General features: G+C 41.9%; 33 non-coding genes and 2 pseudogenes across 33 annotated transcripts; all 35 read right to left on the bottom strand.

Moving 5' to 3' along the window:
- Nucleotides 1-353: 353 nt before the first annotated feature.
- On the bottom strand, nucleotides 354-472 carry LOC119118638. Its single transcript, XR_005096832.1, has one exon. It is a non-coding gene; the product is annotated as a 5S ribosomal RNA (ribosomal RNA).
- A 465-nt stretch (nucleotides 473-937) lies between these two features.
- LOC119118637 lies at nucleotides 938-1,056 on the bottom strand. The gene has a single exon (XR_005096831.1). It is a non-coding gene; the product is annotated as a 5S ribosomal RNA (ribosomal RNA).
- A 471-nt stretch (nucleotides 1,057-1,527) lies between these two features.
- LOC119118636 lies at nucleotides 1,528-1,646 on the bottom strand. The gene has a single exon (XR_005096830.1). It is a non-coding gene; the product is annotated as a 5S ribosomal RNA (ribosomal RNA).
- Nucleotides 1,647-2,113: 467 nt separating this feature from the next.
- LOC119118635 lies at nucleotides 2,114-2,232 on the bottom strand. Its single transcript, XR_005096829.1, has one exon. It is a non-coding gene; the product is annotated as a 5S ribosomal RNA (ribosomal RNA).
- A 467-nt stretch (nucleotides 2,233-2,699) lies between these two features.
- On the bottom strand, nucleotides 2,700-2,818 carry LOC119118634. Its single transcript, XR_005096828.1, has one exon. It is a non-coding gene; the product is annotated as a 5S ribosomal RNA (ribosomal RNA).
- Nucleotides 2,819-3,285: 467 nt separating this feature from the next.
- LOC119118633 lies at nucleotides 3,286-3,404 on the bottom strand. The gene has a single exon (XR_005096827.1). It is a non-coding gene; the product is annotated as a 5S ribosomal RNA (ribosomal RNA).
- Nucleotides 3,405-3,873: 469 nt separating this feature from the next.
- Nucleotides 3,874-3,992, bottom strand: LOC119118631. The gene has a single exon (XR_005096825.1). It is a non-coding gene; the product is annotated as a 5S ribosomal RNA (ribosomal RNA).
- A 467-nt stretch (nucleotides 3,993-4,459) lies between these two features.
- LOC119118630 lies at nucleotides 4,460-4,578 on the bottom strand. Its single transcript, XR_005096824.1, has one exon. It is a non-coding gene; the product is annotated as a 5S ribosomal RNA (ribosomal RNA).
- Nucleotides 4,579-5,048: 470 nt separating this feature from the next.
- On the bottom strand, nucleotides 5,049-5,167 carry LOC119118629. The gene has a single exon (XR_005096823.1). It is a non-coding gene; the product is annotated as a 5S ribosomal RNA (ribosomal RNA).
- Nucleotides 5,168-5,634: 467 nt separating this feature from the next.
- On the bottom strand, nucleotides 5,635-5,753 carry LOC119118628. The gene has a single exon (XR_005096822.1). It is a non-coding gene; the product is annotated as a 5S ribosomal RNA (ribosomal RNA).
- A 469-nt stretch (nucleotides 5,754-6,222) lies between these two features.
- LOC119118626 lies at nucleotides 6,223-6,341 on the bottom strand. Its single transcript, XR_005096821.1, has one exon. It is a non-coding gene; the product is annotated as a 5S ribosomal RNA (ribosomal RNA).
- Nucleotides 6,342-6,811: 470 nt separating this feature from the next.
- On the bottom strand, nucleotides 6,812-6,930 carry LOC119118625. The gene has a single exon (XR_005096820.1). It is a non-coding gene; the product is annotated as a 5S ribosomal RNA (ribosomal RNA).
- Nucleotides 6,931-7,398: 468 nt separating this feature from the next.
- Nucleotides 7,399-7,517, bottom strand: LOC119118624. The gene has a single exon (XR_005096819.1). It is a non-coding gene; the product is annotated as a 5S ribosomal RNA (ribosomal RNA).
- Nucleotides 7,518-7,984: 467 nt separating this feature from the next.
- On the bottom strand, nucleotides 7,985-8,103 carry LOC119118623. The gene has a single exon (XR_005096818.1). It is a non-coding gene; the product is annotated as a 5S ribosomal RNA (ribosomal RNA).
- Nucleotides 8,104-8,571: 468 nt separating this feature from the next.
- Nucleotides 8,572-8,690, bottom strand: LOC119118622. The gene has a single exon (XR_005096817.1). It is a non-coding gene; the product is annotated as a 5S ribosomal RNA (ribosomal RNA).
- A 467-nt stretch (nucleotides 8,691-9,157) lies between these two features.
- Nucleotides 9,158-9,276, bottom strand: LOC119118621. The gene has a single exon (XR_005096816.1). It is a non-coding gene; the product is annotated as a 5S ribosomal RNA (ribosomal RNA).
- A 468-nt stretch (nucleotides 9,277-9,744) lies between these two features.
- On the bottom strand, nucleotides 9,745-9,863 carry LOC119118619. The gene has a single exon (XR_005096814.1). It is a non-coding gene; the product is annotated as a 5S ribosomal RNA (ribosomal RNA).
- Nucleotides 9,864-10,332: 469 nt separating this feature from the next.
- Nucleotides 10,333-10,451, bottom strand: LOC119118618. The gene has a single exon (XR_005096813.1). It is a non-coding gene; the product is annotated as a 5S ribosomal RNA (ribosomal RNA).
- A 467-nt stretch (nucleotides 10,452-10,918) lies between these two features.
- On the bottom strand, nucleotides 10,919-11,037 carry LOC119118617. Its single transcript, XR_005096812.1, has one exon. It is a non-coding gene; the product is annotated as a 5S ribosomal RNA (ribosomal RNA).
- Nucleotides 11,038-11,506: 469 nt separating this feature from the next.
- Nucleotides 11,507-11,625, bottom strand: LOC119118616. Its single transcript, XR_005096811.1, has one exon. It is a non-coding gene; the product is annotated as a 5S ribosomal RNA (ribosomal RNA).
- Nucleotides 11,626-12,092: 467 nt separating this feature from the next.
- On the bottom strand, nucleotides 12,093-12,211 carry LOC119118615. The gene has a single exon (XR_005096810.1). It is a non-coding gene; the product is annotated as a 5S ribosomal RNA (ribosomal RNA).
- Nucleotides 12,212-12,677: 466 nt separating this feature from the next.
- LOC119118614 lies at nucleotides 12,678-12,796 on the bottom strand. The gene has a single exon (XR_005096809.1). It is a non-coding gene; the product is annotated as a 5S ribosomal RNA (ribosomal RNA).
- A 468-nt stretch (nucleotides 12,797-13,264) lies between these two features.
- LOC119118613 lies at nucleotides 13,265-13,383 on the bottom strand. Its single transcript, XR_005096808.1, has one exon. It is a non-coding gene; the product is annotated as a 5S ribosomal RNA (ribosomal RNA).
- A 468-nt stretch (nucleotides 13,384-13,851) lies between these two features.
- Nucleotides 13,852-13,970, bottom strand: LOC119118612. Its single transcript, XR_005096807.1, has one exon. It is a non-coding gene; the product is annotated as a 5S ribosomal RNA (ribosomal RNA).
- Nucleotides 13,971-14,439: 469 nt separating this feature from the next.
- LOC119118610 lies at nucleotides 14,440-14,558 on the bottom strand. The gene has a single exon (XR_005096806.1). It is a non-coding gene; the product is annotated as a 5S ribosomal RNA (ribosomal RNA).
- A 467-nt stretch (nucleotides 14,559-15,025) lies between these two features.
- LOC119118609 lies at nucleotides 15,026-15,144 on the bottom strand. The gene has a single exon (XR_005096805.1). It is a non-coding gene; the product is annotated as a 5S ribosomal RNA (ribosomal RNA).
- Nucleotides 15,145-15,611: 467 nt separating this feature from the next.
- On the bottom strand, nucleotides 15,612-15,730 carry LOC119118655. The gene has a single exon (XR_005096845.1). It is a non-coding gene; the product is annotated as a 5S ribosomal RNA (ribosomal RNA).
- A 467-nt stretch (nucleotides 15,731-16,197) lies between these two features.
- Nucleotides 16,198-16,316, bottom strand: LOC119118644. The gene has a single exon (XR_005096837.1). It is a non-coding gene; the product is annotated as a 5S ribosomal RNA (ribosomal RNA).
- A 465-nt stretch (nucleotides 16,317-16,781) lies between these two features.
- Nucleotides 16,782-16,900, bottom strand: LOC119118649. The gene has a single exon (XR_005096842.1). It is a non-coding gene; the product is annotated as a 5S ribosomal RNA (ribosomal RNA).
- A 467-nt stretch (nucleotides 16,901-17,367) lies between these two features.
- Nucleotides 17,368-17,476, bottom strand: LOC119118653 (annotated as a pseudogene).
- Nucleotides 17,477-17,946: 470 nt separating this feature from the next.
- Nucleotides 17,947-18,065, bottom strand: LOC119118632. The gene has a single exon (XR_005096826.1). It is a non-coding gene; the product is annotated as a 5S ribosomal RNA (ribosomal RNA).
- Nucleotides 18,066-18,528: 463 nt separating this feature from the next.
- On the bottom strand, nucleotides 18,529-18,647 carry LOC119118620. Its single transcript, XR_005096815.1, has one exon. It is a non-coding gene; the product is annotated as a 5S ribosomal RNA (ribosomal RNA).
- A 469-nt stretch (nucleotides 18,648-19,116) lies between these two features.
- Nucleotides 19,117-19,235, bottom strand: LOC119118608. Its single transcript, XR_005096804.1, has one exon. It is a non-coding gene; the product is annotated as a 5S ribosomal RNA (ribosomal RNA).
- Nucleotides 19,236-19,700: 465 nt separating this feature from the next.
- LOC119118652 lies at nucleotides 19,701-19,809 on the bottom strand (annotated as a pseudogene).
- A 470-nt stretch (nucleotides 19,810-20,279) lies between these two features.
- LOC119118651 lies at nucleotides 20,280-20,398 on the bottom strand. Its single transcript, XR_005096844.1, has one exon. It is a non-coding gene; the product is annotated as a 5S ribosomal RNA (ribosomal RNA).
- Between the last annotated feature and the right edge of the window lie 2,183 nt (nucleotides 20,399-22,581).

Here is a 22,581-nt window from a genome sequence, read left to right as displayed (position 1 = left end):
AGCACAAATTTGCCATTGCGACCTGCATTTTGCTGTATCAAAGTAAATGTCATGAAAAGTGGAAAAACCCTACATGGAAGTGCAATGTGTTTTTTTTTTTTTTTTTACGGATAAAGACTGCTGCTTTGAGTTCACAGGGAGCCAGCCTCTTTATTCACTGTACATAGTCTGCTCTCTCGCGGTAAAAGACGTGAACTACAATGCTATGGATGACGCCACACAATATAGATTTGAAACTCGGGTATAGTTTCAATGTCGGAGTTAAAACTCGGCTTGCAGTTTCCGAATGCCATACGTAATGGGTGTTGTCAAAATTTGCTTTAACAATTGAAGTGGAAAAAAAAAAAAAAAAAAGCTTACAGCACCTGGTATTCCCAGGCGGTCTCCCATCCAAGTACTAACCAGGCCCGACCCTGCTTAGCTTCCGAGATCGGACGAGATCGGGCGTTCTCAGGGTAGTATGGCCGTAAGCCATGGTTGAGTGCAAAATAATGCATTTTATAGATACAATCGCCCCTGAAAACCAAGACTTGGCGTTTCATGGAAACATGGCTATCATGAAAAGTTATTGACAGCTTTTTATGTGGTAGCACAAATTTGCCATTGCGACCTGCATTTTGCTGTATCAAAGTAAATGTCATGAAAAGTGGAAAAACCCTACATGGAAGTGCAATGTGTTTTTTTTTTTTTTTTACGGATAAAGACTGCTGCTTTGAGTTCACAGGGAGCCAGCCTCTTTATTCACTGTACATAGTCTGCTCTCTAGCGGTAAAAGACGTGAACTACAATGCTATGGATGACGCCACACAATATAGATTTGAAACTCGGGTATAGTTTCAATGTCGGAGTTAAAACTCGGCTTGCAGTTTCCGAATGCCATACGTAATGGGTGTTGTCAAAATTTGCTTTAACAATTGAAGTGGAAAAAGAAAAAAAAAGCTTACAGCACCTGGTATTCCCAGGCGGTCTCCCATCCAAGTACTAACCAGGCCCGACCCTGCTTAGCTTCCGAGATCGGACGAGATCGGGCGTTCTCAGGGTAGTATGGCCGTAAGCCATGGTTGAATCACAAAATCATGCATTTTATAGAAACAATCGCCCCTGAAAACCAAGACTTGGCGTTTCATGGAAACATGGCTATCATGAAAAGTTATTGATAGCTTTTTATGTGGTAGCACAAATTTGCCATTGCGACCTGCATTTTGCTGTATCAAAGTAAATGTCATGAAAAGTGGAAAAACCCTACATGGAAGTGCAATGTGTTTTTTTTTTTTTTTTTTACGGATAAAGACTGCTGCTTTGAGTTCACAGGGAGCCAGCCTCTTTATTCACTGTACATAGTCTGCTCTCTAGCGGTAAAAGACGTGAACTACAATGCTATGGATGACGCCACACAATATAGATTTGAAACTCGGGTATAGTGTCAATGTCGGAGTTAAAACTCGGCTTGCAGTTTCCGAATGCCATACGTAATGGGTGTTGTCAAAATTTGCTTTAACAATTGAAGTGGAAAAAAAAAAAAAAAAAAGCTTACAGCACCTGGTATTCCCAGGCGGTCTCCCATCCAAGTACTAACCAGGCCCGACCCTGCTTAGCTTCCGAGATCGGACGAGATCGGGCGTTCTCAGGGTAGTATGGCCGTAAGCCATGGTTGAGTGCAAAATAATGCATTTTATAGATACAATCGCCCCTGAAAACCAAGACTTGGCGTTTCATGGAAACATGGCTATCATGAAAAGTTATTGACAGCTTTTTATGTGGTAGCACAAATTTGCCATTGCGACCTGCATTTTGCTGTATCAAAGTAAATGTCATGAAAAGTGGAAAAACCCTACATGGAAGTGCAATGTGTTTTTTTTTTTTTTTTTACGGATAAAGACTGCTGCTTTGAGTTCACAGGGAGCCAGCCTCTTTATTCACTGTACATAGTCTGCTCTCTAGCGGTAAAAGACGTGAACTACAATGCTATGGATGACGCCACACAATATAGATTTGAAACTCGGGTATAGTTTCAATGTCGGAGTTAAAACTCGGCTTGCAGTTTCCGAATGCCATACGTAATGGGTGTTGTCAAAATTTGCTTTAACAATTGAAGTGGAAAAAGAAAAAAAAAAGCTTACAGCACCTGGTATTCCCAGGCGGTCTCCCATCCAAGTACTAACCAGGCCCGACCCTGCTTAGCTTCCGAGATCGGACGAGATCGGGCGTTCTCAGGGTAGTATGGCCGTAAGCCATGGTTGAGTGCAAAATAATGCATTTTATAGATACAATCGCCCCTGAAAACCAAGACTTGGCGTTTCATGGAAACATGGCTATCATGAAAAGTTATTGACAGCTTTTTATGTGGTAGCACAAATTTGCCATTGCGACCTGCATTTTGCTGTATCAAAGTAAATGTCATGAAAAGTGGAAAAACCCTACATGGAAGTGCAATGTGTTTTTTTTTTTTTTTTTTACGGATAAAGACTGCTGCTTTGAGTTCACAGGGAGCCAGCCTCTTTATTCACTGTACATAGTCTGCTCTCTCGCGGTAAAAGACGTGAACTACAATGCTATGGATGACGCCACACAATATAGATTTGAAACTCGGGTATAGTTTCAATGTCGGAGTTAAAACTCGGCTTGCAGTTTCCGAATGCCATAGTAATGGGTGTTGTCAAAATTTGCTTTAACAATTGAAGTGGAAAAAGAAAAAAAAAAGCTTACAGCACCTGGTATTCCCAGGCGGTCTCCCATCCAAGTACTAACCAGGCCCGACCCTGCTTAGCTTCCGAGATCGGACGAGATCGGGCGTTCTCAGGGTAGTATGGCCGTAAGCCATGGTTGAGTGCAAAATAATGCATTTTATAGATACAATCGCCCCTGAAAACCAAGACTTGGCGTTTCATGGAAACATGGCTATCATGAAAAGTTATTGACAGCTTTTTATGTGGTAGCACAAATTTGCCATTGCGACCTGCATTTTGCTGTATCAAAGTAAATGTCATGAAAAGTGGAAAAACCCTACATGGAAGTGCAATGTGTTTTTTTTTTTTTTTTTACGGATAAAGACTGCTGCTTTGAGTTCACAGGGAGCCAGCCTCTTTATTCACTGTACATAGTCTGCTCTCTAGCGGTAAAAGACGTGAACTACAATGCTATGGATGACGCCACACAATATAGATTTGAAACTCGGGTATAGTTTCAATGTCGGAGTTAAAACTCGGCTTGCAGTTTCCGAATGCCATACGTAATGGGTGTTGTCAAAATTTGCTTTAACAATTGAAGTGGAAAAAGAAAAAAAAAAGCTTACAGCACCTGGTATTCCCAGGCGGTCTCCCATCCAAGTACTAACCAGGCCCGACCCTGCTTAGCTTCCGAGATCGGACGAGATCGGGCGTTCTCAGGGTAGTATGGCCGTAAGCCATGGTTGAGTGCAAAATAATGCATTTTATAGATACAATCGCCCCTGAAAACCAAGACTTGGCGTTTCATGGAAACATGGCTATCATGAAAAGTTATTGACAGCTTTTTATGTGGTAGCACAAATTTGCCATTGCGACCTGCATTTTGCTGTATCAAAGTAAATGTCATGAAAAGTGGAAAAACCCTACATGGAAGTGCAATGTGTTTTTTTTTTTTTTTTTTACGGATAAAGACTGCTGCTTTGAGTTCACAGGGAGCCAGCCTCTTTATTCACTGTACATAGTCTGCTCTCTAGCGGTAAAAGACGTGAACTACAATGCTATGGATGACGCCACACAATATAGATTTGAAACTCGGGTATAGTGTCAATGTCGGAGTTAAAACTCGGCTTGCAGTTTCCGAATGCCATACGTAATGGGTGTTGTCAAAATTTGCTTTAACAATTGAAGTGGAAAAAGAAAAAAAAAAAGCTTACAGCACCTGGTATTCCCAGGCGGTCTCCCATCCAAGTACTAACCAGGCCCGACCCTGCTTAGCTTCCGAGATCGGACGAGATCGGGCGTTCTCAGGGTAGTATGGCCGTAAGCCATGGTTGAGTGCAAAATAATGCATTTTATAGATACAATCGCCCCTGAAAACCAAGACTTGGCGTTTCATGGAAACATGGCTATCATGAAAAGTTATTGACAGCTTTTTATGTGGTAGCACAAATTTGCCATTGCGACCTGCATTTTGCTGTATCAAAGTAAATGTCATGAAAAGTGGAAAAACCCTACATGGAAGTGCAATGTGTTTTTTTTTTTTTTTTTACGGATAAAGACTGCTGCTTTGAGTTCACAGGGAGCCAGCCTCTTTATTCACTGTACATAGTCTGCTCTCTAGCGGTAAAAGACGTGAACTACAATGCTATGGATGACGCCACACAATATAGATTTGAAACTCGGGTATAGTTTCAATGTCGGAGTTAAAACTCGGCTTGCAGTTTCCGAATGCCATACGTAATGGGTGTTGTCAAAATTTGCTTTAACAATTGAAGTGGAAAAAGAAAAAAAAAAGCTTACAGCACCTGGTATTCCCAGGCGGTCTCCCATCCAAGTACTAACCAGGCCCGACCCTGCTTAGCTTCCGAGATCGGACGAGATCGGGCGTTCTCAGGGTAGTATGGCCGTAAGCCATGGTTGAGTGCAAAATAATGCATTTTATAGATACAATCGCCCCTGAAAACCAAGACTTGGCGTTTCATGGAAACATGGCTATCATGAAAAGTTATTGACAGCTTTTTATGTGGTAGCACAAATTTGCCATTGCGACCTGCATTTTGCTGTATCAAAGTAAATGTCATGAAAAGTGGAAAAACCCTACATGGAAGTGCAATGTGTTTTTTTTTTTTTTTTTTACGGATAAAGACTGCTGCTTTGAGTTCACAGGGAGCCAGCCTCTTTATTCACTGTACATAGTCTGCTCTCTAGCGGTAAAAGACGTGAACTACAATGCTATGGATGACGCCACACAATATAGATTTGAAACTCGGGTATAGTTTCAATGTCGGAGTTAAAACTCGGCTTGCAGTTTCCGAATGCCATACGTAATGGGTGTTGTCAAAATTTGCTTTAACAATTGAAGTGGAAAAAAAAAAAAAAAAAAGCTTACAGCACCTGGTATTCCCAGGCGGTCTCCCATCCAAGTACTAACCAGGCCCGACCCTGCTTAGCTTCCGAGATCGGACGAGATCGGGCGTTCTCAGGGTAGTATGGCCGTAAGCCATGGTTGAGTGCAAAATAATGCATTTTATAGATACAATCGCCCCTGAAAACCAAGACTTGGCGTTTCATGGAAACATGGCTATCATGAAAAGTTATTGACAGCTTTTTATGTGGTAGCACAAATTTGCCATTGCGACCTGCATTTTGCTGTATCAAAGTAAATGTCATGAAAAGTGGAAAAACCCTACATGGAAGTGCAATGTGTTTTTTTTTTTTTTTTTACGGATAAAGACTGCTGCTTTGAGTTCACAGGGAGCCAGCCTCTTTATTCACTGTACATAGTCTGCTCTCTAGCGGTAAAAGACGTGAACTACAATGCTATGGATGACGCCACACAATATAGATTTGAAACTCGGGTATAGTTTCAATGTCGGAGTTAAAACTAGGCTTGCAGTTTCCGAATGCCATACGTAATGGGTGTTGTCAAAATTTGCTTTAACAATTGAAGTGGAAAAAGAAAAAAAAAAGCTTACAGCACCTGGTATTCCCAGGCGGTCTCCCATCCAAGTACTAACCAGGCCCGACCCTGCTTAGCTTCCGAGATCGGACGAGATCGGGCGTTCTCAGGGTAGTATGGCCGTAAGCCATGGTTGAGTGCACAAATAATGCATTTTATAGATACAATCGCCCCTGAAAACCAAGACTTGGCGTTTCATGTAAACATGGCTATCATGAAAAGTTATTGATAGCTTTTTATGTGGTAGCACAAATTTGCCATTGCGACCTGCATTTTGCTGTATCAAAGTAAATGTCATGAAAAGTGGAAAAACCCTACATGGAAGTGCAATGTGTTTTTTTTTTTTTTTTTTACGGATAAAGACTGCTGCTTTGAGTTCACAGGGAGCCAGCCTCTTTATTCACTGTACATAGTCTGCTCTCTAGCGGTAAAAGACGTGAACTACAATGCTATGGATGACGCCACACAATATAGATTTGAAACTCGGGTATAGTTTCAATGTCGGAGTTAAAACTCGGCTTGCAGTTTCCGAATGCCATAGTAATGGGTGTTGTCAAAATTTGCTTTAACAATTGAAGTGGAAAAAAAAAAAAAAAAAGCTTACAGCACCTGGTATTCCCAGGCGGTCTCCCATCCAAGTACTAACCAGGCCCGACCCTGCTTAGCTTCCGAGATCGGACGAGATCGGGCGTTCTCAGGGTAGTATGGCCGTAAGCCATGGTTGAGTGCAAAATAATGCATTTTATAGAAACAATCGCCCCTGAAAACCAAGACTTGGCGTTTCATGGAAACATGGCTATCATGAAAAGTTATTGATAGCTTTTTATGTGGTAGCACAAATTTGCCATTGCGACCTGCATTTTGCTGTATCAAAGTAAATGTCATGAAAAGTGGAAAAACCCTACATGGAAGTGCAATGTGTTTTTTTTTTTGTTTTTTTACGGATAAAGACTGCTGCTTTGAGTTCACAGGGAGCCAGCCTCTTTATTCACTGTACATAGTCTGCTCTCTAGCGGTAAAAGACGTGAACTACAATGCTATGGATGACGCCACACAATATAGATTTGAAACTCGGGTATAGTTTCAATGTCGGAGTTAAAACTCGGCTTGCAGTTTCCGAATGCCATACGTAATGGGTGTTGTCAAAATTTGCTTTAACAATTGAAGTGGAAAAAAAAAAAAAAAAAGCTTACAGCACCTGGTATTCCCAGGCGGTCTCCCATCCAAGTACTAACCAGGCCCGACCCTGCTTAGCTTCCGAGATCGGACGAGATCGGGCGTTCTCAGGGTAGTATGGCCGTAAGCCATGGTTGAGTGCAAAATAATGCATTTTATAGATACAATCGCCCCTGAAAACCAAGACTTGGCGTTTCATGGAAACATGGCTATCATGAAAAGTTATTGACAGCTTTTTATGTGGTAGCACAAATTTGCCATTGCGACCTGCATTTTGCTGTATCAAAGTAAATGTCATGAAAAGTGGAAAAACCCTACATGGAAGTGCAATGTGTTTTTTTTTTTTTTTTTTACGGATAAAGACTGCTGCTTTGAGTTCACAGGGAGCCAGCCTCTTTATTCACTGTACATAGTCTGCTCTCTAGCGGTAAAAGACGTGAACTACAATGCTATGGATGACGCCACACAATATAGATTTGAAACTCGGGTATAGTTTCAATGTCGGAGTTAAAACTCGGCTTGCAGTTTCCGAATGCCATACGTAATGGGTGTTGTCAAAATTTGCTTTAACAATTGAAGTGGAAAAAGAAAAAAAAAAGCTTACAGCACCTGGTATTCCCAGGCGGTCTCCCATCCAAGTACTAACCAGGCCCGACCCTGCTTAGCTTCCGAGATCGGACGAGATCGGGCGTTCTCAGGGTAGTATGGCCGTAAGCCATGGTTGAGTGCAAAATAATGCATTTTATAGATACAATCGCCCCTGAAAACCAAGACTTGGCGTTTCATGGAAACATGGCTATCATGAAAAGTTATTGACAGCTTTTTATGTGGTAGCACAAATTTGCCATTGCGACCTGCATTTTGCTGTATCAAAGTAAATGTCATGAAAAGTGGAAAAACCCTACATGGAAGTGCAATGTGTTTTTTTTTTTTTTTTTACGGATAAAGACTGCTGCTTTGAGTTCACAGGGAGCCAGCCTCTTTATTCACTGTACATAGTCTGCTCTCTAGCGGTAAAAGACGTGAACTACAATGCTATGGATGACGCCACACAATATAGATTTGAAACTCGGGTATAGTTTCAATGTCGGAGTTAAAACTCGGCTTGCAGTTTCCGAATGCCATACGTAATGGGTGTTGTCAAAATTTGCTTTAACAATTGAAGTGGAAAAAGAAAAAAAAAAGCTTACAGCACCTGGTATTCCCAGGCGGTCTCCCATCCAAGTACTAACCAGGCCCGACCCTGCTTAGCTTCCGAGATCGGACGAGATCGGGCGTTCTCAGGGTAGTATGGCCGTAAGCCATGGTTGAGTGCAAAATAATGCATTTTATAGATACAATCGCCCCTGAAAACCAAGACTTGGCGTTTCATGGAAACATGGCTATCATGAAAAGTTATTGACAGCTTTTTATGTGGTAGCACAAATTTGCCATTGCGACCTGCATTTTGCTGTATCAAAGTAAATGTCATGAAAAGTGGAAAAACCCTACATGGAAGTGCAATGTGTTTTTTTTTTTTTTTTTTACGGATAAAGACTGCTGCTTTGAGTTCACAGGGAGCCAGCCTCTTTATTCACTGTACATAGTCTGCTCTCTAGCGGTAAAAGACGTGAACTACAATGCTATGGATGACGCCACACAATATAGATTTGAAACTCGGGTATAGTTTCAATGTCGGAGTTAAAACTCGGCTTGCAGTTTCCGAATGCCATACGTAATGGGTGTTGTCAAAATTTGCTTTAACAATTGAAGTGGAAAAAGAAAAAAAAAAGCTTACAGCACCTGGTATTCCCAGGCGGTCTCCCATCCAAGTACTAACCAGGCCCGACCCTGCTTAGCTTCCGAGATCGGACGAGATCGGGCGTTCTCAGGGTAGTATGGCCGTAAGCCATGGTTGAGTGCAAAATAATGCATTTTATAGATACAATCGCCCCTGAAAACCAAGACTTGGCGTTTCATGGAAACATGGCTATCATGAAAAGTTATTGACAGCTTTTTATGTGGTAGCACAAATTTGCCATTGCGACCTGCATTTTGCTGTATCAAAGTAAATGTCATGAAAAGTGGAAAAACCCTACATGGAAGTGCAATGTGTTTTTTTTTTTTTTTTTTACGGATAAAGACTGCTGCTTTGAGTTCACAGGGAGCCAGCCTCTTTATTCACTGTACATAGTCTGCTCTCTAGCGGTAAAAGACGTGAACTACAATGCTATGGATGACGCCACACAATATAGATTTGAAACTCGGGTATAGTTTCAATGTCGGAGTTAAAACTCGGCTTGCAGTTTCCGAATGCCATACGTAATGGGTGTTGTCAAAATTTGCTTTAACAATTGAAGTGGAAAAAGAAAAAAAAAGCTTACAGCACCTGGTATTCCCAGGCGGTCTCCCATCCAAGTACTAACCAGGCCCGACCCTGCTTAGCTTCCGAGATCGGACGAGATCGGGCGTTCTCAGGGTAGTATGGCCGTAAGCCATGGTTGAGTGCAAAATAATGCATTTTATAGATACAATCGCCCCTGAAAACCAAGACTTGGCGTTTCATGGAAACATGGCTATCATGAAAAGTTATTGACAGCTTTTTATGTGGTAGCACAAATTTGCCATTGCGACCTGCATTTTGCTGTATCAAAGTAAATGTCATGAAAAGTGGAAAAACCCTACATGGAAGTGCAATGTGTTTTTTTTTTTTTTTTTTACGGATAAAGACTGCTGCTTTGAGTTCACAGGGAGCCAGCCTCTTTATTCACTGTACATAGTCTGCTCTCTAGCGGTAAAAGACGTGAACTACAATGCTATGGATGACGCCACACAATATAGATTTGAAACTCGGGTATAGTTTCAATGTCGGAGTTAAAACTCGGCTTGCAGTTTCCGAATGCCATACGTAATGGGTGTTGTCAAAATTTGCTTTAACAATTGAAGTGGAAAAAGAAAAAAAAAAGCTTACAGCACCTGGTATTCCCAGGCGGTCTCCCATCCAAGTACTAACCAGGCCCGACCCTGCTTAGCTTCCGAGATCGGACGAGATCGGGCGTTCTCAGGGTAGTATGGCCGTAAGCCATGGTTGAGTGCAAAATAATGCATTTTATAGATACAATCGCCCCTGAAAACCAAGACTTGGCGTTTCATGGAAACATGGCTATCATGAAAAGTTATTGACAGCTTTTTATGTGGTAGCACAAATTTGCCATTGCGACCTGCATTTTGCTGTATCAAAGTAAATGTCATGAAAAGTGGAAAAACCCTACATGGAAGTGCAATGTGTTTTTTTTTTTTTTTTTTACGGATAAAGACTGCTGCTTTGAGTTCACAGGGAGCCAGCCTCTTTATTCACTGTACATAGTCTGCTCTCTAGCGGTAAAAGACGTGAACTACAATGCTATGGATGACGCCACACAATATAGATTTGAAACTCGGGTATAGTTTCAATGTCGGAGTTAAAACTCGGCTTGCAGTTTCCGAATGCCATACGTAATGGGTGTTGTCAAAATTTGCTTTAACAATTGAAGTGGAAAAAAGAAAAAAAAAAGCTTACAGCACCTGGTATTCCCAGGCGGTCTCCCATCCAAGTACTAACCAGGCCCGACCCTGCTTAGCTTCCGAGATCGGACGAGATCGGGCGTTCTCAGGGTAGTATGGCCGTAAGCCATGGTTGAGTGCAAAATAATGCATTTTATAGATACAATCGCCCCTGAAAACCAAGACTTGGCGTTTCATGGAAACATGGCTATCATGAAAAGTTATTGACAGCTTTTTATGTGGTAGCACAAATTTGCCATTGCGACCTGCATTTTGCTGTATCAAAGTAAATGTCATGAAAAGTGGAAAAACCCTACATGGAAGTGCAATGTGTTTTTTTTTTTTTTTTTTACGGATAAAGACTGCTGCTTTGAGTTCACAGGGAGCCAGCCTCTTTATTCACTGTACATAGTCTGCTCTCTAGCGGTAAAAGACGTGAACTACAATGCTATGGATGACGCCACACAATATAGATTTGAAACTCGGGTATAGTTTCAATGTCGGAGTTAAAACTCGGCTTGCAGTTTCCGAATGCCATACGTAATGGGTGTTGTCAAAATTTGCTTTAACAATTGAAGTGGAAAAAGAAAAAAAAAGCTTACAGCACCTGGTATTCCCAGGCGGTCTCCCATCCAAGTACTAACCAGGCCCGACCCTGCTTAGCTTCCGAGATCGGACGAGATCGGGCGTTCTCAGGGTAGTATGGCCGTAAGCCATGGTTGAGTGCAAAATAATGCATTTTATAGATACAATCGCCCCTGAAAACCAAGACTTGGCGTTTCATGGAAACATGGCTATCATGAAAAGTTATTGACAGCTTTTTATGTGGTAGCACAAATTTGCCATTGCGACCTGCATTTTGCTGTATCAAAGTAAATGTCATGAAAAGTGGAAAAACCCTACATGGAAGTGCAATGTGTTTTTTTTTTGTTTTTTTTACGGATAAAGACTGCTGCTTTGAGTTCACAGGGAGCCAGCCTCTTTATTCACTGTACATAGTCTGCTCTCTAGCGGTAAAAGACGTGAACTACAATGCTATGGATGACGCCACACAATATAGATTTGAAACTCGGGTATAGTTTCAATGTCGGAGTTAAAACTCGGCTTGCAGTTTCCGAATGCCATACGTAATGGGTGTTGTCAAAATTTGCTTTAACAATTGAAGTGGAAAAAGAAAAAAAAAAGCTTACAGCACCTGGTATTCCCAGGCGGTCTCCCATCCAAGTACTAACCAGGCCCGACCCTGCTTAGCTTCCGAGATCGGACGAGATCGGGCGTTCTCAGGGTAGTATGGCCGTAAGCCATGGTTGAGTGCAAAATAATGCATTTTATAGATACAATCGCCCCTGAAAACCAAGACTTGGCGTTTCATGGAAACATGGCTATCATGAAAAGTTATTGACAGCTTTTTATGTGGTAGCACAAATTTGCCATTGCGACCTGCATTTTGCTGTATCAAAGTAAATGTCATGAAAAGTGGAAAAACCCTACATGGAAGTGCAATGTGTTTTTTTTTTTTTTTTTTACGGATAAAGACTGCTGCTTTGAGTTCACAGGGAGCCAGCCTCTTTATTCACTGTACATAGTCTGCTCTCTAGCGGTAAAAGACGTGAACTACAATGCTATGGATGACGCCACACAATATAGATTTGAAACTCGGGTATAGTTTCAATGTCGGAGTTAAAACTCGGCTTGCAGTTTCCGAATGCCATACGTAATGGGTGTTGTCAAAATTTGCTTTAACAATTGAAGTGGAAAAAGAAAAAAAAAGCTTACAGCACCTGGTATTCCCAGGCGGTCTCCCATCCAAGTACTAACCAGGCCCGACCCTGCTTAGCTTCCGAGATCGGACGAGATCGGGCGTTCTCAGGGTAGTATGGCCGTAAGCCATGGTTGAGCGCAAAATAATGCATTTTATAGATACAATCGCCCCTGAAAACCAAGACTTGGCGTTTCATGGAAACATGGCTATCATGAAAAGTTATTGACAGCTTTTTATGTGGTAGCACAAATTTGCCATTGCGACCTGCATTTTGCTGTATCAAAGTAAATGTCATGAAAAGTGGAAAAACCCTACATGGAAGTGCAATGTGTTTTTTTTTTTTTTTTTACGGATAAAGACTGCTGCTTTGAGTTCACAGGGAGCCAGCCTCTTTATTCACTGTACATAGTCTGCTCTCTAGCGGTAAAAGACGTGAACTACAATGCTATGGATGACGCCACACAATATAGATTTGAAACTCGGGTATAGTTTCAATGTCGGAGTTAAAACTCGGCTTGCAGTTTCCGAATGCCATACGTAATGGGTGTTGTCAAAATTTGCTTTAACAATTGAAGTGGAAAAAGAAAAAAAAAGCTTACAGCACCTGGTATTCCCAGGCGGTCTCCCATCCAAGTACTAACCAGGCCCGACCCTGCTTAGCTTCCGAGATCGGACGAGATCGGGCGTTCTCAGGGTAGTATGGCCGTAAGCCATGGTTGAGTGCAAAATAATGCATTTTATAGATACAATCGCCCCTGAAAACCAAGACTTGGCGTTTCATGGAAACATGGCTATCATGAAAAGTTATTGACAGCTTTTTATGTGGTAGCACAAATTTGCCATTGCGACCTGCATTTTGCTGTATCAAAGTAAATGTCATGAAAAGTGGAAAAACCCTACATGGAAGTGCAATGTGTTTTTTTTTTTTTTTTTTACGGATAAAGACTGCTGCTTTGAGTTCACAGGGAGCCAGCCTCTTTATTCACTGTACATAGTCTGCTCTCTAGCGGTAAAAGACGTGAACTACAATGCTATGGATGACGCCACACAATATAGATTTGAAACTCGGGTATAGTTTCAATGTCGGAGTTAAAACTCGGCTTGCAGTTTCCGAATGCCATACGTAATGGGTGTTGTCAAAATTTGCTTTAACAATTGAAGTGGAAAAAGAAAAAAAAAAGCTTACAGCACCTGGTATTCCCAGGCGGTCTCCCATCCAAGTACTAACCAGGCCCGACCCTGCTTAGCTTCCGAGATCGGACGAGATCGGGCGTTCTCAGGGTAGTATGGCCGTAAGCCATGGTTGAGTGCAAAATAATGCATTTTATAGATACAATCGCCCCTGAAAACCAAGACTTGGCGTTTCATGGAAACATGGCTATCATGAAAAGTTATTGACAGCTTTTTATGTGGTAGCACAAATTTGCCATTGCGACCTGCATTTTGCTGTATCAAAGTAAATGTCATGAAAAGTGGAAAAACCCTACATGGAAGTGCAATGTGTTTTTTTTTTTTTTTTTTACGGATAAAGACTGCTGCTTTGAGTTCACAGGGAGCCAGCCTCTTTATTCACTGTACATAGTCTGCTCTCTAGCGGTAAAAGACGTGAACTACAATGCTATGGATGACGCCACACAATATAGATTTGAAACTCGGGTATAGTTTCAATGTCGGAGTTAAAACTCGGCTTGCAGTTTCCGAATGCCATACGTAATGGGTGTTGTCAAAATTTGCTTTAACAATTGAAGTGGAAAAAGAAAAAAAAAAGCTTACAGCACCTGGTATTCCCAGGCGGTCTCCCATCCAAGTACTAACCAGGCCCGACCCTGCTTAGCTTCCGAGATCGGACGAGATCGGGCGTTCTCAGGGTAGTATGGCCGTAAGCCATGGTTGAGTGCAAAATAATGCATTTTATAGATACAATCGCCCCTGAAAACCAAGACTTGGCGTTTCATGGAAACATGGCTATCATGAAAAGTTATTGACAGCTTTTTATGTGGTAGCACAAATTTGCCATTGCGACCTGCATTTTGCTGTATCAAAGTAAATGTCATGAAAAGTGGAAAAACCCTACATGGAAGTGCAATGTGTTTTTTTTTTTTTTTTTTTACGGATAAAGACTGCTGCTTTGAGTTCACAGGGAGCCAGCCTCTTTATTCACTGTACATAGTCTGCTCTCTAGCGGTAAAAGACGTGAACTACAATGCTATGGATGACGCCACACAATATAGATTTGAAACTCGGGTATAGTTTCAATGTCGGAGTTAAAACTCGGCTTGCAGTTTCCGAATGCCATACGTAATGGGTGTTGTCAAAATTTGCTTTAACAATTGAAGTGGAAAAAAAAAAAAAAAAGCTTACAGCACCTGGTATTCCCAGGCGGTCTCCCATCCAAGTACTAACCAGGCCCGACCCTGCTTAGCTTCCGAGATCGGACGAGATCGGGCGTTCTCAGGGTAGTATGGCCGTAAGCCATGGTTGAGTGCAAAATAATGCATTTTATAGATACAATCGCCCCTGAAAACCAAGACTTGGCGTTTCATGGAAACATGGCTATCATGAAAAGTTATTGACAGCTTTTTATGTGGTAGCACAAATTTGCCATTGCGACCTGCATTTTGCTGTATCAAAGTAAATGTCATGAAAAGTGGAAAAACCCTACATGGAAGTGCAATGTGTTTTTTTTTTTTTTTTTTACGGATAAAGACTGCTGCTTTGAGTTCACAGGGAGCCAGCCTCTTTATTCACTGTACATAGTCTGCTCTCTAGCGGTAAAAGACGTGAACTACAATGCTATGGATGACGCCACACAATATAGATTTGAAACTCGGGTATAGTTTCAATGTCGGAGTTAAAACTCGGCTTGCAGTTTCCGAATGCCATACGTAATGGGTGTTGTCAAAATTTGCTTTAACAATTGAAGTGGAAAAAGAAAAAAAAAGCTTACAGCACCTGGTATTCCCAGGCGGTCTCCCATCCAAGTACTAACCAGGCCCGACCCTGCTTAGCTTCCGAGATCGGACGAGATCGGGCGTTCTCAGGGTAGTATGGCCGTAAGCCATGGTTGAGCGCAAAATAATGCATTTTATAGATACAATCGCCCCTGAAAACCAAGACTTGGCGTTTCATGGAAACATGGCTATCATGAAAAGTTATTGACAGCTTTTTATGTGGTAGCACAAATTTGCCATTGCGACCTGCATTTTGCTAGTATCAAAGTAAATGTCATGAAAAGTGGAAAAACCCTACATGGAAGTGCAATGTTTTTTTGTTTTTTTTTTACGGATAAAGACTGCTGCTTTGAGTTCACAGGGAGCCAGCCTCTTTATTCACTGTACATAGTCTGCTCTCTAGCGGTAAAAGACGTGAACTACAATGCTATGGATGACGCCACACAATATAGATTTGAAACTCGGGTATAGTTTCAATGTCGGAGTTAAAACTCGGCTTGCAGTTTCCGAATGCCATACGTAATGGGTGTTGTCAAAATTTGCTTTAACAATTGAAGTGGAAAAAGAAAAAAAAAAGCTTACAGCACCTGGTATTCCCAGGCGGTCTCCCATCCAAGTACTAACCAGGCCCGACCCTGCTTAGCTTCCGAGATCGGACGAGATCGGGCGTTCTCAGGGTAGTATGGCCGTAAGCCATGGTTGAGTGCAAAATAATGCATTTTATAGATACAATCGCCCCTGAAAACCAAGACTTGGCGTTTCATGGAAACATGGCTATCATGAAAAGTTATTGACAGCTTTTTATGTGGTAGCACAAATTTGCCATTGCGACCTGCATTTTGCTGTATCAAAGTAAATGTCATGAAAAGTGGAAAAACCCTACATGGAAGTGCAATGTGTTTTGTTTTTGTTTTTTTACTGATAAAGACTGCTGCTTTGAGTTCACAGGGAGCCAGCCTCTTTATTCACTGTACATAGTCTGCTCTCTAGCGGTAAAAGACGTGAACTACAATGCTATGGATGACGCCACACAATATAGATTTGAAACTCGGGTATAGTGTCAATGTCGGAGTTAAAACTCGGCTTGCAGTTTCCGAATGCCATACGTAATGGGTGTTGTCAAAATTTGCTTTAACAATTGAAGTGGAAAAAGAAAAAAAAAGCTTACAGCACCTGGTATTCCCAGGCGGTCTCCCATCCAAGTACTAACCAGGCCCGACCCTGCTTAGCTTCCGAGATCGGACGAGATCGGGCGTTCTCAGGGTAGTATGGCCGTAAGCCATGGTTGAGTGCAAAATAATGCATTTTATAGATACAATCGCCCCTGAAAACCAAGACTTGGCGTTTCATGGAAACATGGCTATCATGAAAAGTTATTGACAGCTTTTTATGTGGTAGCACAAATTTGCCATTGCGACCTGCATTTTGCTGTATCAAAGTAAATGTCATGAAAAGTGGAAAAACCCTACATGGAAGTGCAATGTTTTTTTTTTTTTTTTTACGGATAAAGACTGCTGCTTTGAGTTCACAGGGAGCCAGCCTCTTTATTCACTGTACATAGTCTGCTCTCTAGCGGTAAAAGACGTGAACTACAATGCTATGGATGACGCCACACAATATAGATTTGAAACTCGGGTATAGTTTCAATGTCGGAGTTAAAACTCGGCTTGCAGTTTCCGAATGCCATACGTAATGGGTGTTGTCAAAATTTGCTTTAACAATTGAAGTGGAAAAAGAAAAAAAAAAGCTTACAGCACCTGGTATTCCCAGGCGGTCTCCCACCCAAGTACTAACCAGGCCCGACCCTGCATAGCTTCCGAGATCGGACGAGATCGGGCGTTCTCAGGGTAGTATGGCCGTAAGCCATGGTTGAGTGCAAAATAATGCATTATATAGATACAATCGCTCCTGAAAACCAAGACTTGGCGTTTCATGGAAACATGGCTATCATGAAAAGTTATTGACAGCTTTTTATGTGGTAGCACAAATTTGCCATTGCGACCTGCATTTTGCTGTATCAAAGTAAATGTCATGAAAAGTGGAAAAACCCTACATGGAAGTGCAATGTGTTTTTTTTTTTTTTTTTTACGGATAAAGACTGCAGCTTTGAGTTCACAGGGAGCCAGCCTCTTTATTCACTGTACATAGTCTGCTCTCTAGCGGTAAAAGACGTGAACTACAATGCTATGGATGACGCCACACAATATAGATTTGAAACTCGGGTATAGTTTCAATGTCGGAGTTAAAACTCGGCTTGCAGTTTCCGAATGCCATACGTAATGGGTGTTGTCAAAATTTGCTTTAACAATTGAAGTGGAAAAAGAAAAAAAAAGCTTACAGCACCTGGTATTCCCAGGCGGTCTCCCATCCAAGTACTAACCAGGCCCGACCCTGCTTAGCTTCCGAGATCGGGCGTTCTCAGGGTAGTATGGCCGTAAGCCATGGGTAATCACAAAATCATGCATTTTATAGATACAATCGCCCCTGAAAACCAAGACTTGGCGTTTCATGGAAACATGGCTATCATGAAAAGTTATTGATAGCTTTTTATGTGGTAGCACAAATTTGCCATTGCGACCTGCATTTTGCTGTATCAAAGTAAATGTCATGAAAAGTGGAAAAACCCTACATGGAAGTGCAATGTGTTTTTTTTTTTTTTTTTTACGGATAAAGACTGCTGCTTTGAGTTCACAGGGAGCCAGCCTCTTTATTCACTGTACATAGTCTGCTCTCTAGCGGTAAAAGACGTGAACTACAATGCTATGGATGACGCCACACAATATAGATTTGAAACTCGGGTATAGTTTCAATGTCGGAGTTAAAACTCGGCTTGCAGTTTCCGAATGCCATACGTAATGGGTGTTGTCAAAATTTGCTTTAACAATTGAAGTGGAAAAAAAAAAAAAAAAAAGCTTACAGCACCTGGTATTCCCAGGCGGTCTCCCATCCAAGTACTAACCAGGCCCGACCCTGCTTAGCTTCCGAGATCGGACGAGATCGGGCGTTCTCAGGGTAGTATGGCCGTAAGCCATGGTTGAGTGCAAAATAATGCATTTTATAGATACAATCGCCCCTGAAAACCAAGACTTGGCGTTTCATGGAAACATGGCTATCATGAAAAGTTATTGACAGCTTTTTATGTGGTAGCACAAATTTGCCATTGCGACCTGCATTTTGCTGTATCAAAGTAAATGTCATGAAAAGTGGAAAAACCCTACATGGAAGTGCAATGTTTTTTTTTTTTTTTTACGGATAAAGACTGCTGCTTTGAGTTCACAGGGAGCCAGCCTCTTTATTCACTGTACATAGTCTGCTCTCTAGCGGTAAAAGACGTGAACTACAATGCTATGGATGACGCCACACAATATAGATTTGAAACTCGGGTATAGTTTCAATGTCGGAGTTAAAACTCGGCTTGCAGTTTCCGAATGCCATACGTAATGGGTGTTGTCAAAATTTGCTTTAACAATTGAAGTGGAAAAAGAAAAAAAAAGCTTACAGCACCTGGTATTCCCAGGCGGTCTCCCATCCAAGTACTAACCAGGCCCGACCCTGCTTAGCTTCCGAGATCGGACGAGATCGGGCGTTCTCAGGGTAGTATGGCCGTAAGCCATGGGTAATCACAAAATAATGCATTTTATAGATACAATCGCCCCTGAAAACCAAGACTTGGCGTTTCATGGAAACATGGCTATCATGAAAAGTTATTGATAGCTTTTTATGTGGTAGCACAAATTTGCCATTGCGACCTGCATTTTGCTGTATCAAAGTAAATGTCATGAAAAGTGGAAAAACCCTACATGGAAGTGCAATGTGTTTTTTTTTTGTTTTTTTTACGGATAAAGACTGCTGCTTTGAGTTCACAGGGAGCCAGCCTCTTTATTCACTGTACATAGTCTGCTCTCTCGCGGTAAAAGACGTGAACTACAATGCTATGGATGACGCCACACAATATAGATTTGAAACTCGGGTATAGTTTCAATGTCGGAGTTAAAACTCGGCTTGCAGTTTCCGAATGCCATAGTAATGGGTGTTGTCAAAATTTGCTTTAACAATTGAAGTGGAAAAAAAAAAAAAAAAAGCTTACAGCACCTGGTATTCCCAGGCGGTCTCCCATCCAAGTACTAACCAGGCCCGACCCTGCTTAGCTTCCGAGATCGGACGAGATCGGGCGTTCTCAGGGTAGTATGGCCGTAAGCCATGGTTGAGTGCAAAATAATGCATTTTATAGATACAATCGCCCCTGAAAACCAAGACTTGGCGTTTCATGGAAACATGGCTATCATGAAAAGTTATTGACAGCTTTTTATGTGGTAGCACAAATTTGCCATTGCGACCTGCATTTTGCTGTATCAAAGTAAATGTCATGAAAAGTGGAAAAACCCTACATGGAAGTGCAATGTGTTTTTTTTTTTTTTTTACGGATAAAGACTGCTGCTTTGAGTTCACAGGGAGCCAGCCTCTTTATTCACTGTACATAGTCTGCTCTCTAGCGGTAAAAGACGTGAACTACAATGCTATGGATGACGCCACACAATATAGATTTGAAACTCGGGTATAGTTTCAATGTCGGAGTTAAAACTCGGCTTGCAGTTTCCGAATGCCATACGTAATGGGTGTTGTCAAAATTTGCTTTAACAATTGAAGTGGAAAAAGAAAAAAAAAGCTTACAGCACCTGGTATTCCCAGGCGGTCTCCCATCCAAGTACTAACCAGGCCCGACCCTGCTTAGCTTCCGAGATCGGGCGTTCTCAGGGTAGTATGGCCGTAAGCCATGGGTAATCACAAAATCATGCATTTTATAGAAACAATCGCCCCTGAAAACCAAGACTTGGCGTTTCATGGAAACATGGCTATCATGAAAAGTTATTGATAGCTTTTTATGTGGTAGCACAAATTTGCCATTGCGACCTGCATTTTGCTGTATCAAAGTAAATGTCATGAAAAGTGGAAAAACCCTACATGGAAGTGCAATGTTTTTTTTTTTTTTTTCTTTTTACTGATAAAGACTGCTGCTTTGAGTTCACAGGGAGCCAGCCTCTTTATTCACTGTACATAGTCTGCTCTCTAGCGGTAAAAGACGTGAACTACAATGCTATGGATGACGCCACACAATATAGATTTGAAACTCGGGTATAGTTTCAATGTCGGAGTTAAAACTCGGCTTGCAGTTTCCGAATGCCATACGTAATGGGTGTTGTCAAAATTTGCTTTAACAATTGAAGTGGAAAAAAAAAAAAAAAAGCTTACAGCACCTGGTATTCCCAGGCGGTCTCCCATCCAAGTACTAACCAGGCCCGACCCTGCTTAGTTTACGAGATCGGACGAGATCGGGCGTTCTCAGGGTAGTATGGCCGTAAGCCATGGTTGATAGCAAAATAATGCATTCTATAGATACAATCGCCCCTGAAAGCCAAGACTTCTTGCTGTATCAAAGTAAATGTCATGAAAAGTGGAAAAACCCTACATGGAAGCGCAGTGTGGGTTTTTTTTTGTGTTTTTTTACGGATAAAGACTGCTGCTTTGAGTTCACAGGGAGCCAGCCTCTTTATTCACTGTACATAGTCTGCTCTCTAGCGGTAAAAGACGTGAACTACAATTGACAAAACAAAAATTGTTACGTCCTAATCCACACACTGGTACACCTAACAATTTTGCGAGTTCGTTCTGTCAAAGAGAAGACCAGTAGATCAATGAGGCCGAATTTACCAATTGTTTAATCCTGACAAAGCAAGATAATACAGGCGCCTGGGTCTCGGGTCCTTAACACAAAAACTAGTGTGCCTTCTGTGACCATCAAAAGACAACACATTCTTCCGGGTTGCGCAGTTTTAAAGAAACACAATATGAATATTCAAGCATGCAAAATATTGTGTGGTGATTGGTCGATAGTCGATGGTCGATGGTCGTCTCCTCCTCGTTTGGGTTTTTCCCCTGCTCAGCACAGGTGTCTGGACCACAAAGACGAGTTGTTCCTCACCGGCCTTGAGATATCCTCCCTGTCTGGACATCCTGTTCCACAATTCTTTGTAGAGAACAAATTCATTGTAGCCTGCACATTCCTTTCCACTTATTAATCACCACACGAGCACACTAGAAATTATATTGATATGATTATATATGTCTAATGCAGCCTTAATCAAATATGTTTGCAAACTGCCGAAAGTACATTTCCCTTTATTCCCTCTCATGACCTCATTTATGAGGTCATCACCAGTTTCTCTAGCAAGCAGCGACCAGCACACTGTCGGTCCTTTCTTCCCCCCCGCGGCTCATGTTGAGTCACCAGGGTATATTGGCCCTTCGGTGACAACGGGCCAACGGTTTTCTCGATCAACCGAACAGTGAGTGATCTAACACATGGAATACAGCAACAACCGCATAAAATCATTATTGCAGTAAAAATAGCCACAGCAACTAGCACAGACATGATGAGGCCTTTCCAGCTTCCGAACGTTTTCATCCAATCAGACCAAATATCGGTGCGTACACCTGAATGATCTTTCATCTTTTTATTCAGTGTCCTTAGTCCTTCCAACGCCCGGGTGAGTCGCCCCACTGGTGCCATGTTGTTGGGGATGAAAGTACAACATGCATCACCAAACATTCCGCACACACCATGTTCCTTAGCCAATAGCATGTCCAACGCAATTCTATTTTGGAACGGCATCAATGACGTCGTAGCCAATTGTTCATGGACCGCTGCAAATGATTCAGCTGTATAATTACCCAATCGTTGGACATTGTAATGAACGTAATTAATACGGTCAACATTTTTATTGGGGGTGATCCATAGGAAAATGCTTTCGAATCCCGAAAACACTTGATTAACGAGTTTATACTTATCTGGCCTGGCACACCCCGGGGCACTCCTATAGCGTCAATATATGTTGGATCGTTGTCGCTCAACAATGGGGGAAAACGTCTCTTTTGGCTCGCTTCAGGAGCCCCGCCAGTGGGCTCAATGTTCCAATTGAGATTCTGTATTTCAATGGGGACAACCACTACAGGCATTATCAAAGACACGAGGGCACAGATACCTGATGCATCCTTCGGCAAGCGATCATATAATTTGTTGTCACCACAACCAGATGTCACTGGTCTTCCTCTGCTCCTTCCATCACTGCTAGTTGAATTCTGGCATGTCCTGTTAAAGCTTAAAAACAAGTGAATTTGGAAAAAAAACAGTATATCACAATTACAAATTGAAACCTACTCACCCATTTCTATTTTACACCTACTCACCCATTTCTATTTTACTCTATTTTACACCTACTCACCCATTTCTATTTTACACCTCCCCCTTTTGACACATTCATCCAATGTGTCATTACGTATCAAAAGGAACCTGCAAAGCGTCCCCTCTCATCACCACACCCATTGTAGTCAGGCCCGCGGAAGCTCCCATCTGGGCCCCGGGACCGTCATTCCAAGTCCTTAAAACTTGACTGTCCACCACACACTCGGCAATACAAACAAAAATCATCGCACTCCTGTCAGTGAGCTTATAGCCCTGCTGGCAGCGGACATTTGTACACACAAAAA

Source organism: Syngnathus acus, unplaced genomic scaffold (assembly GCF_901709675.1).
Source record: "Syngnathus acus unplaced genomic scaffold, fSynAcu1.2, whole genome shotgun sequence".
NCBI classification, from domain to species: Eukaryota; Metazoa; Chordata; class Actinopteri; order Syngnathiformes; family Syngnathidae; genus Syngnathus; species Syngnathus acus.
This window is presented reverse-complemented; position numbering and strand designations above follow the sequence as displayed.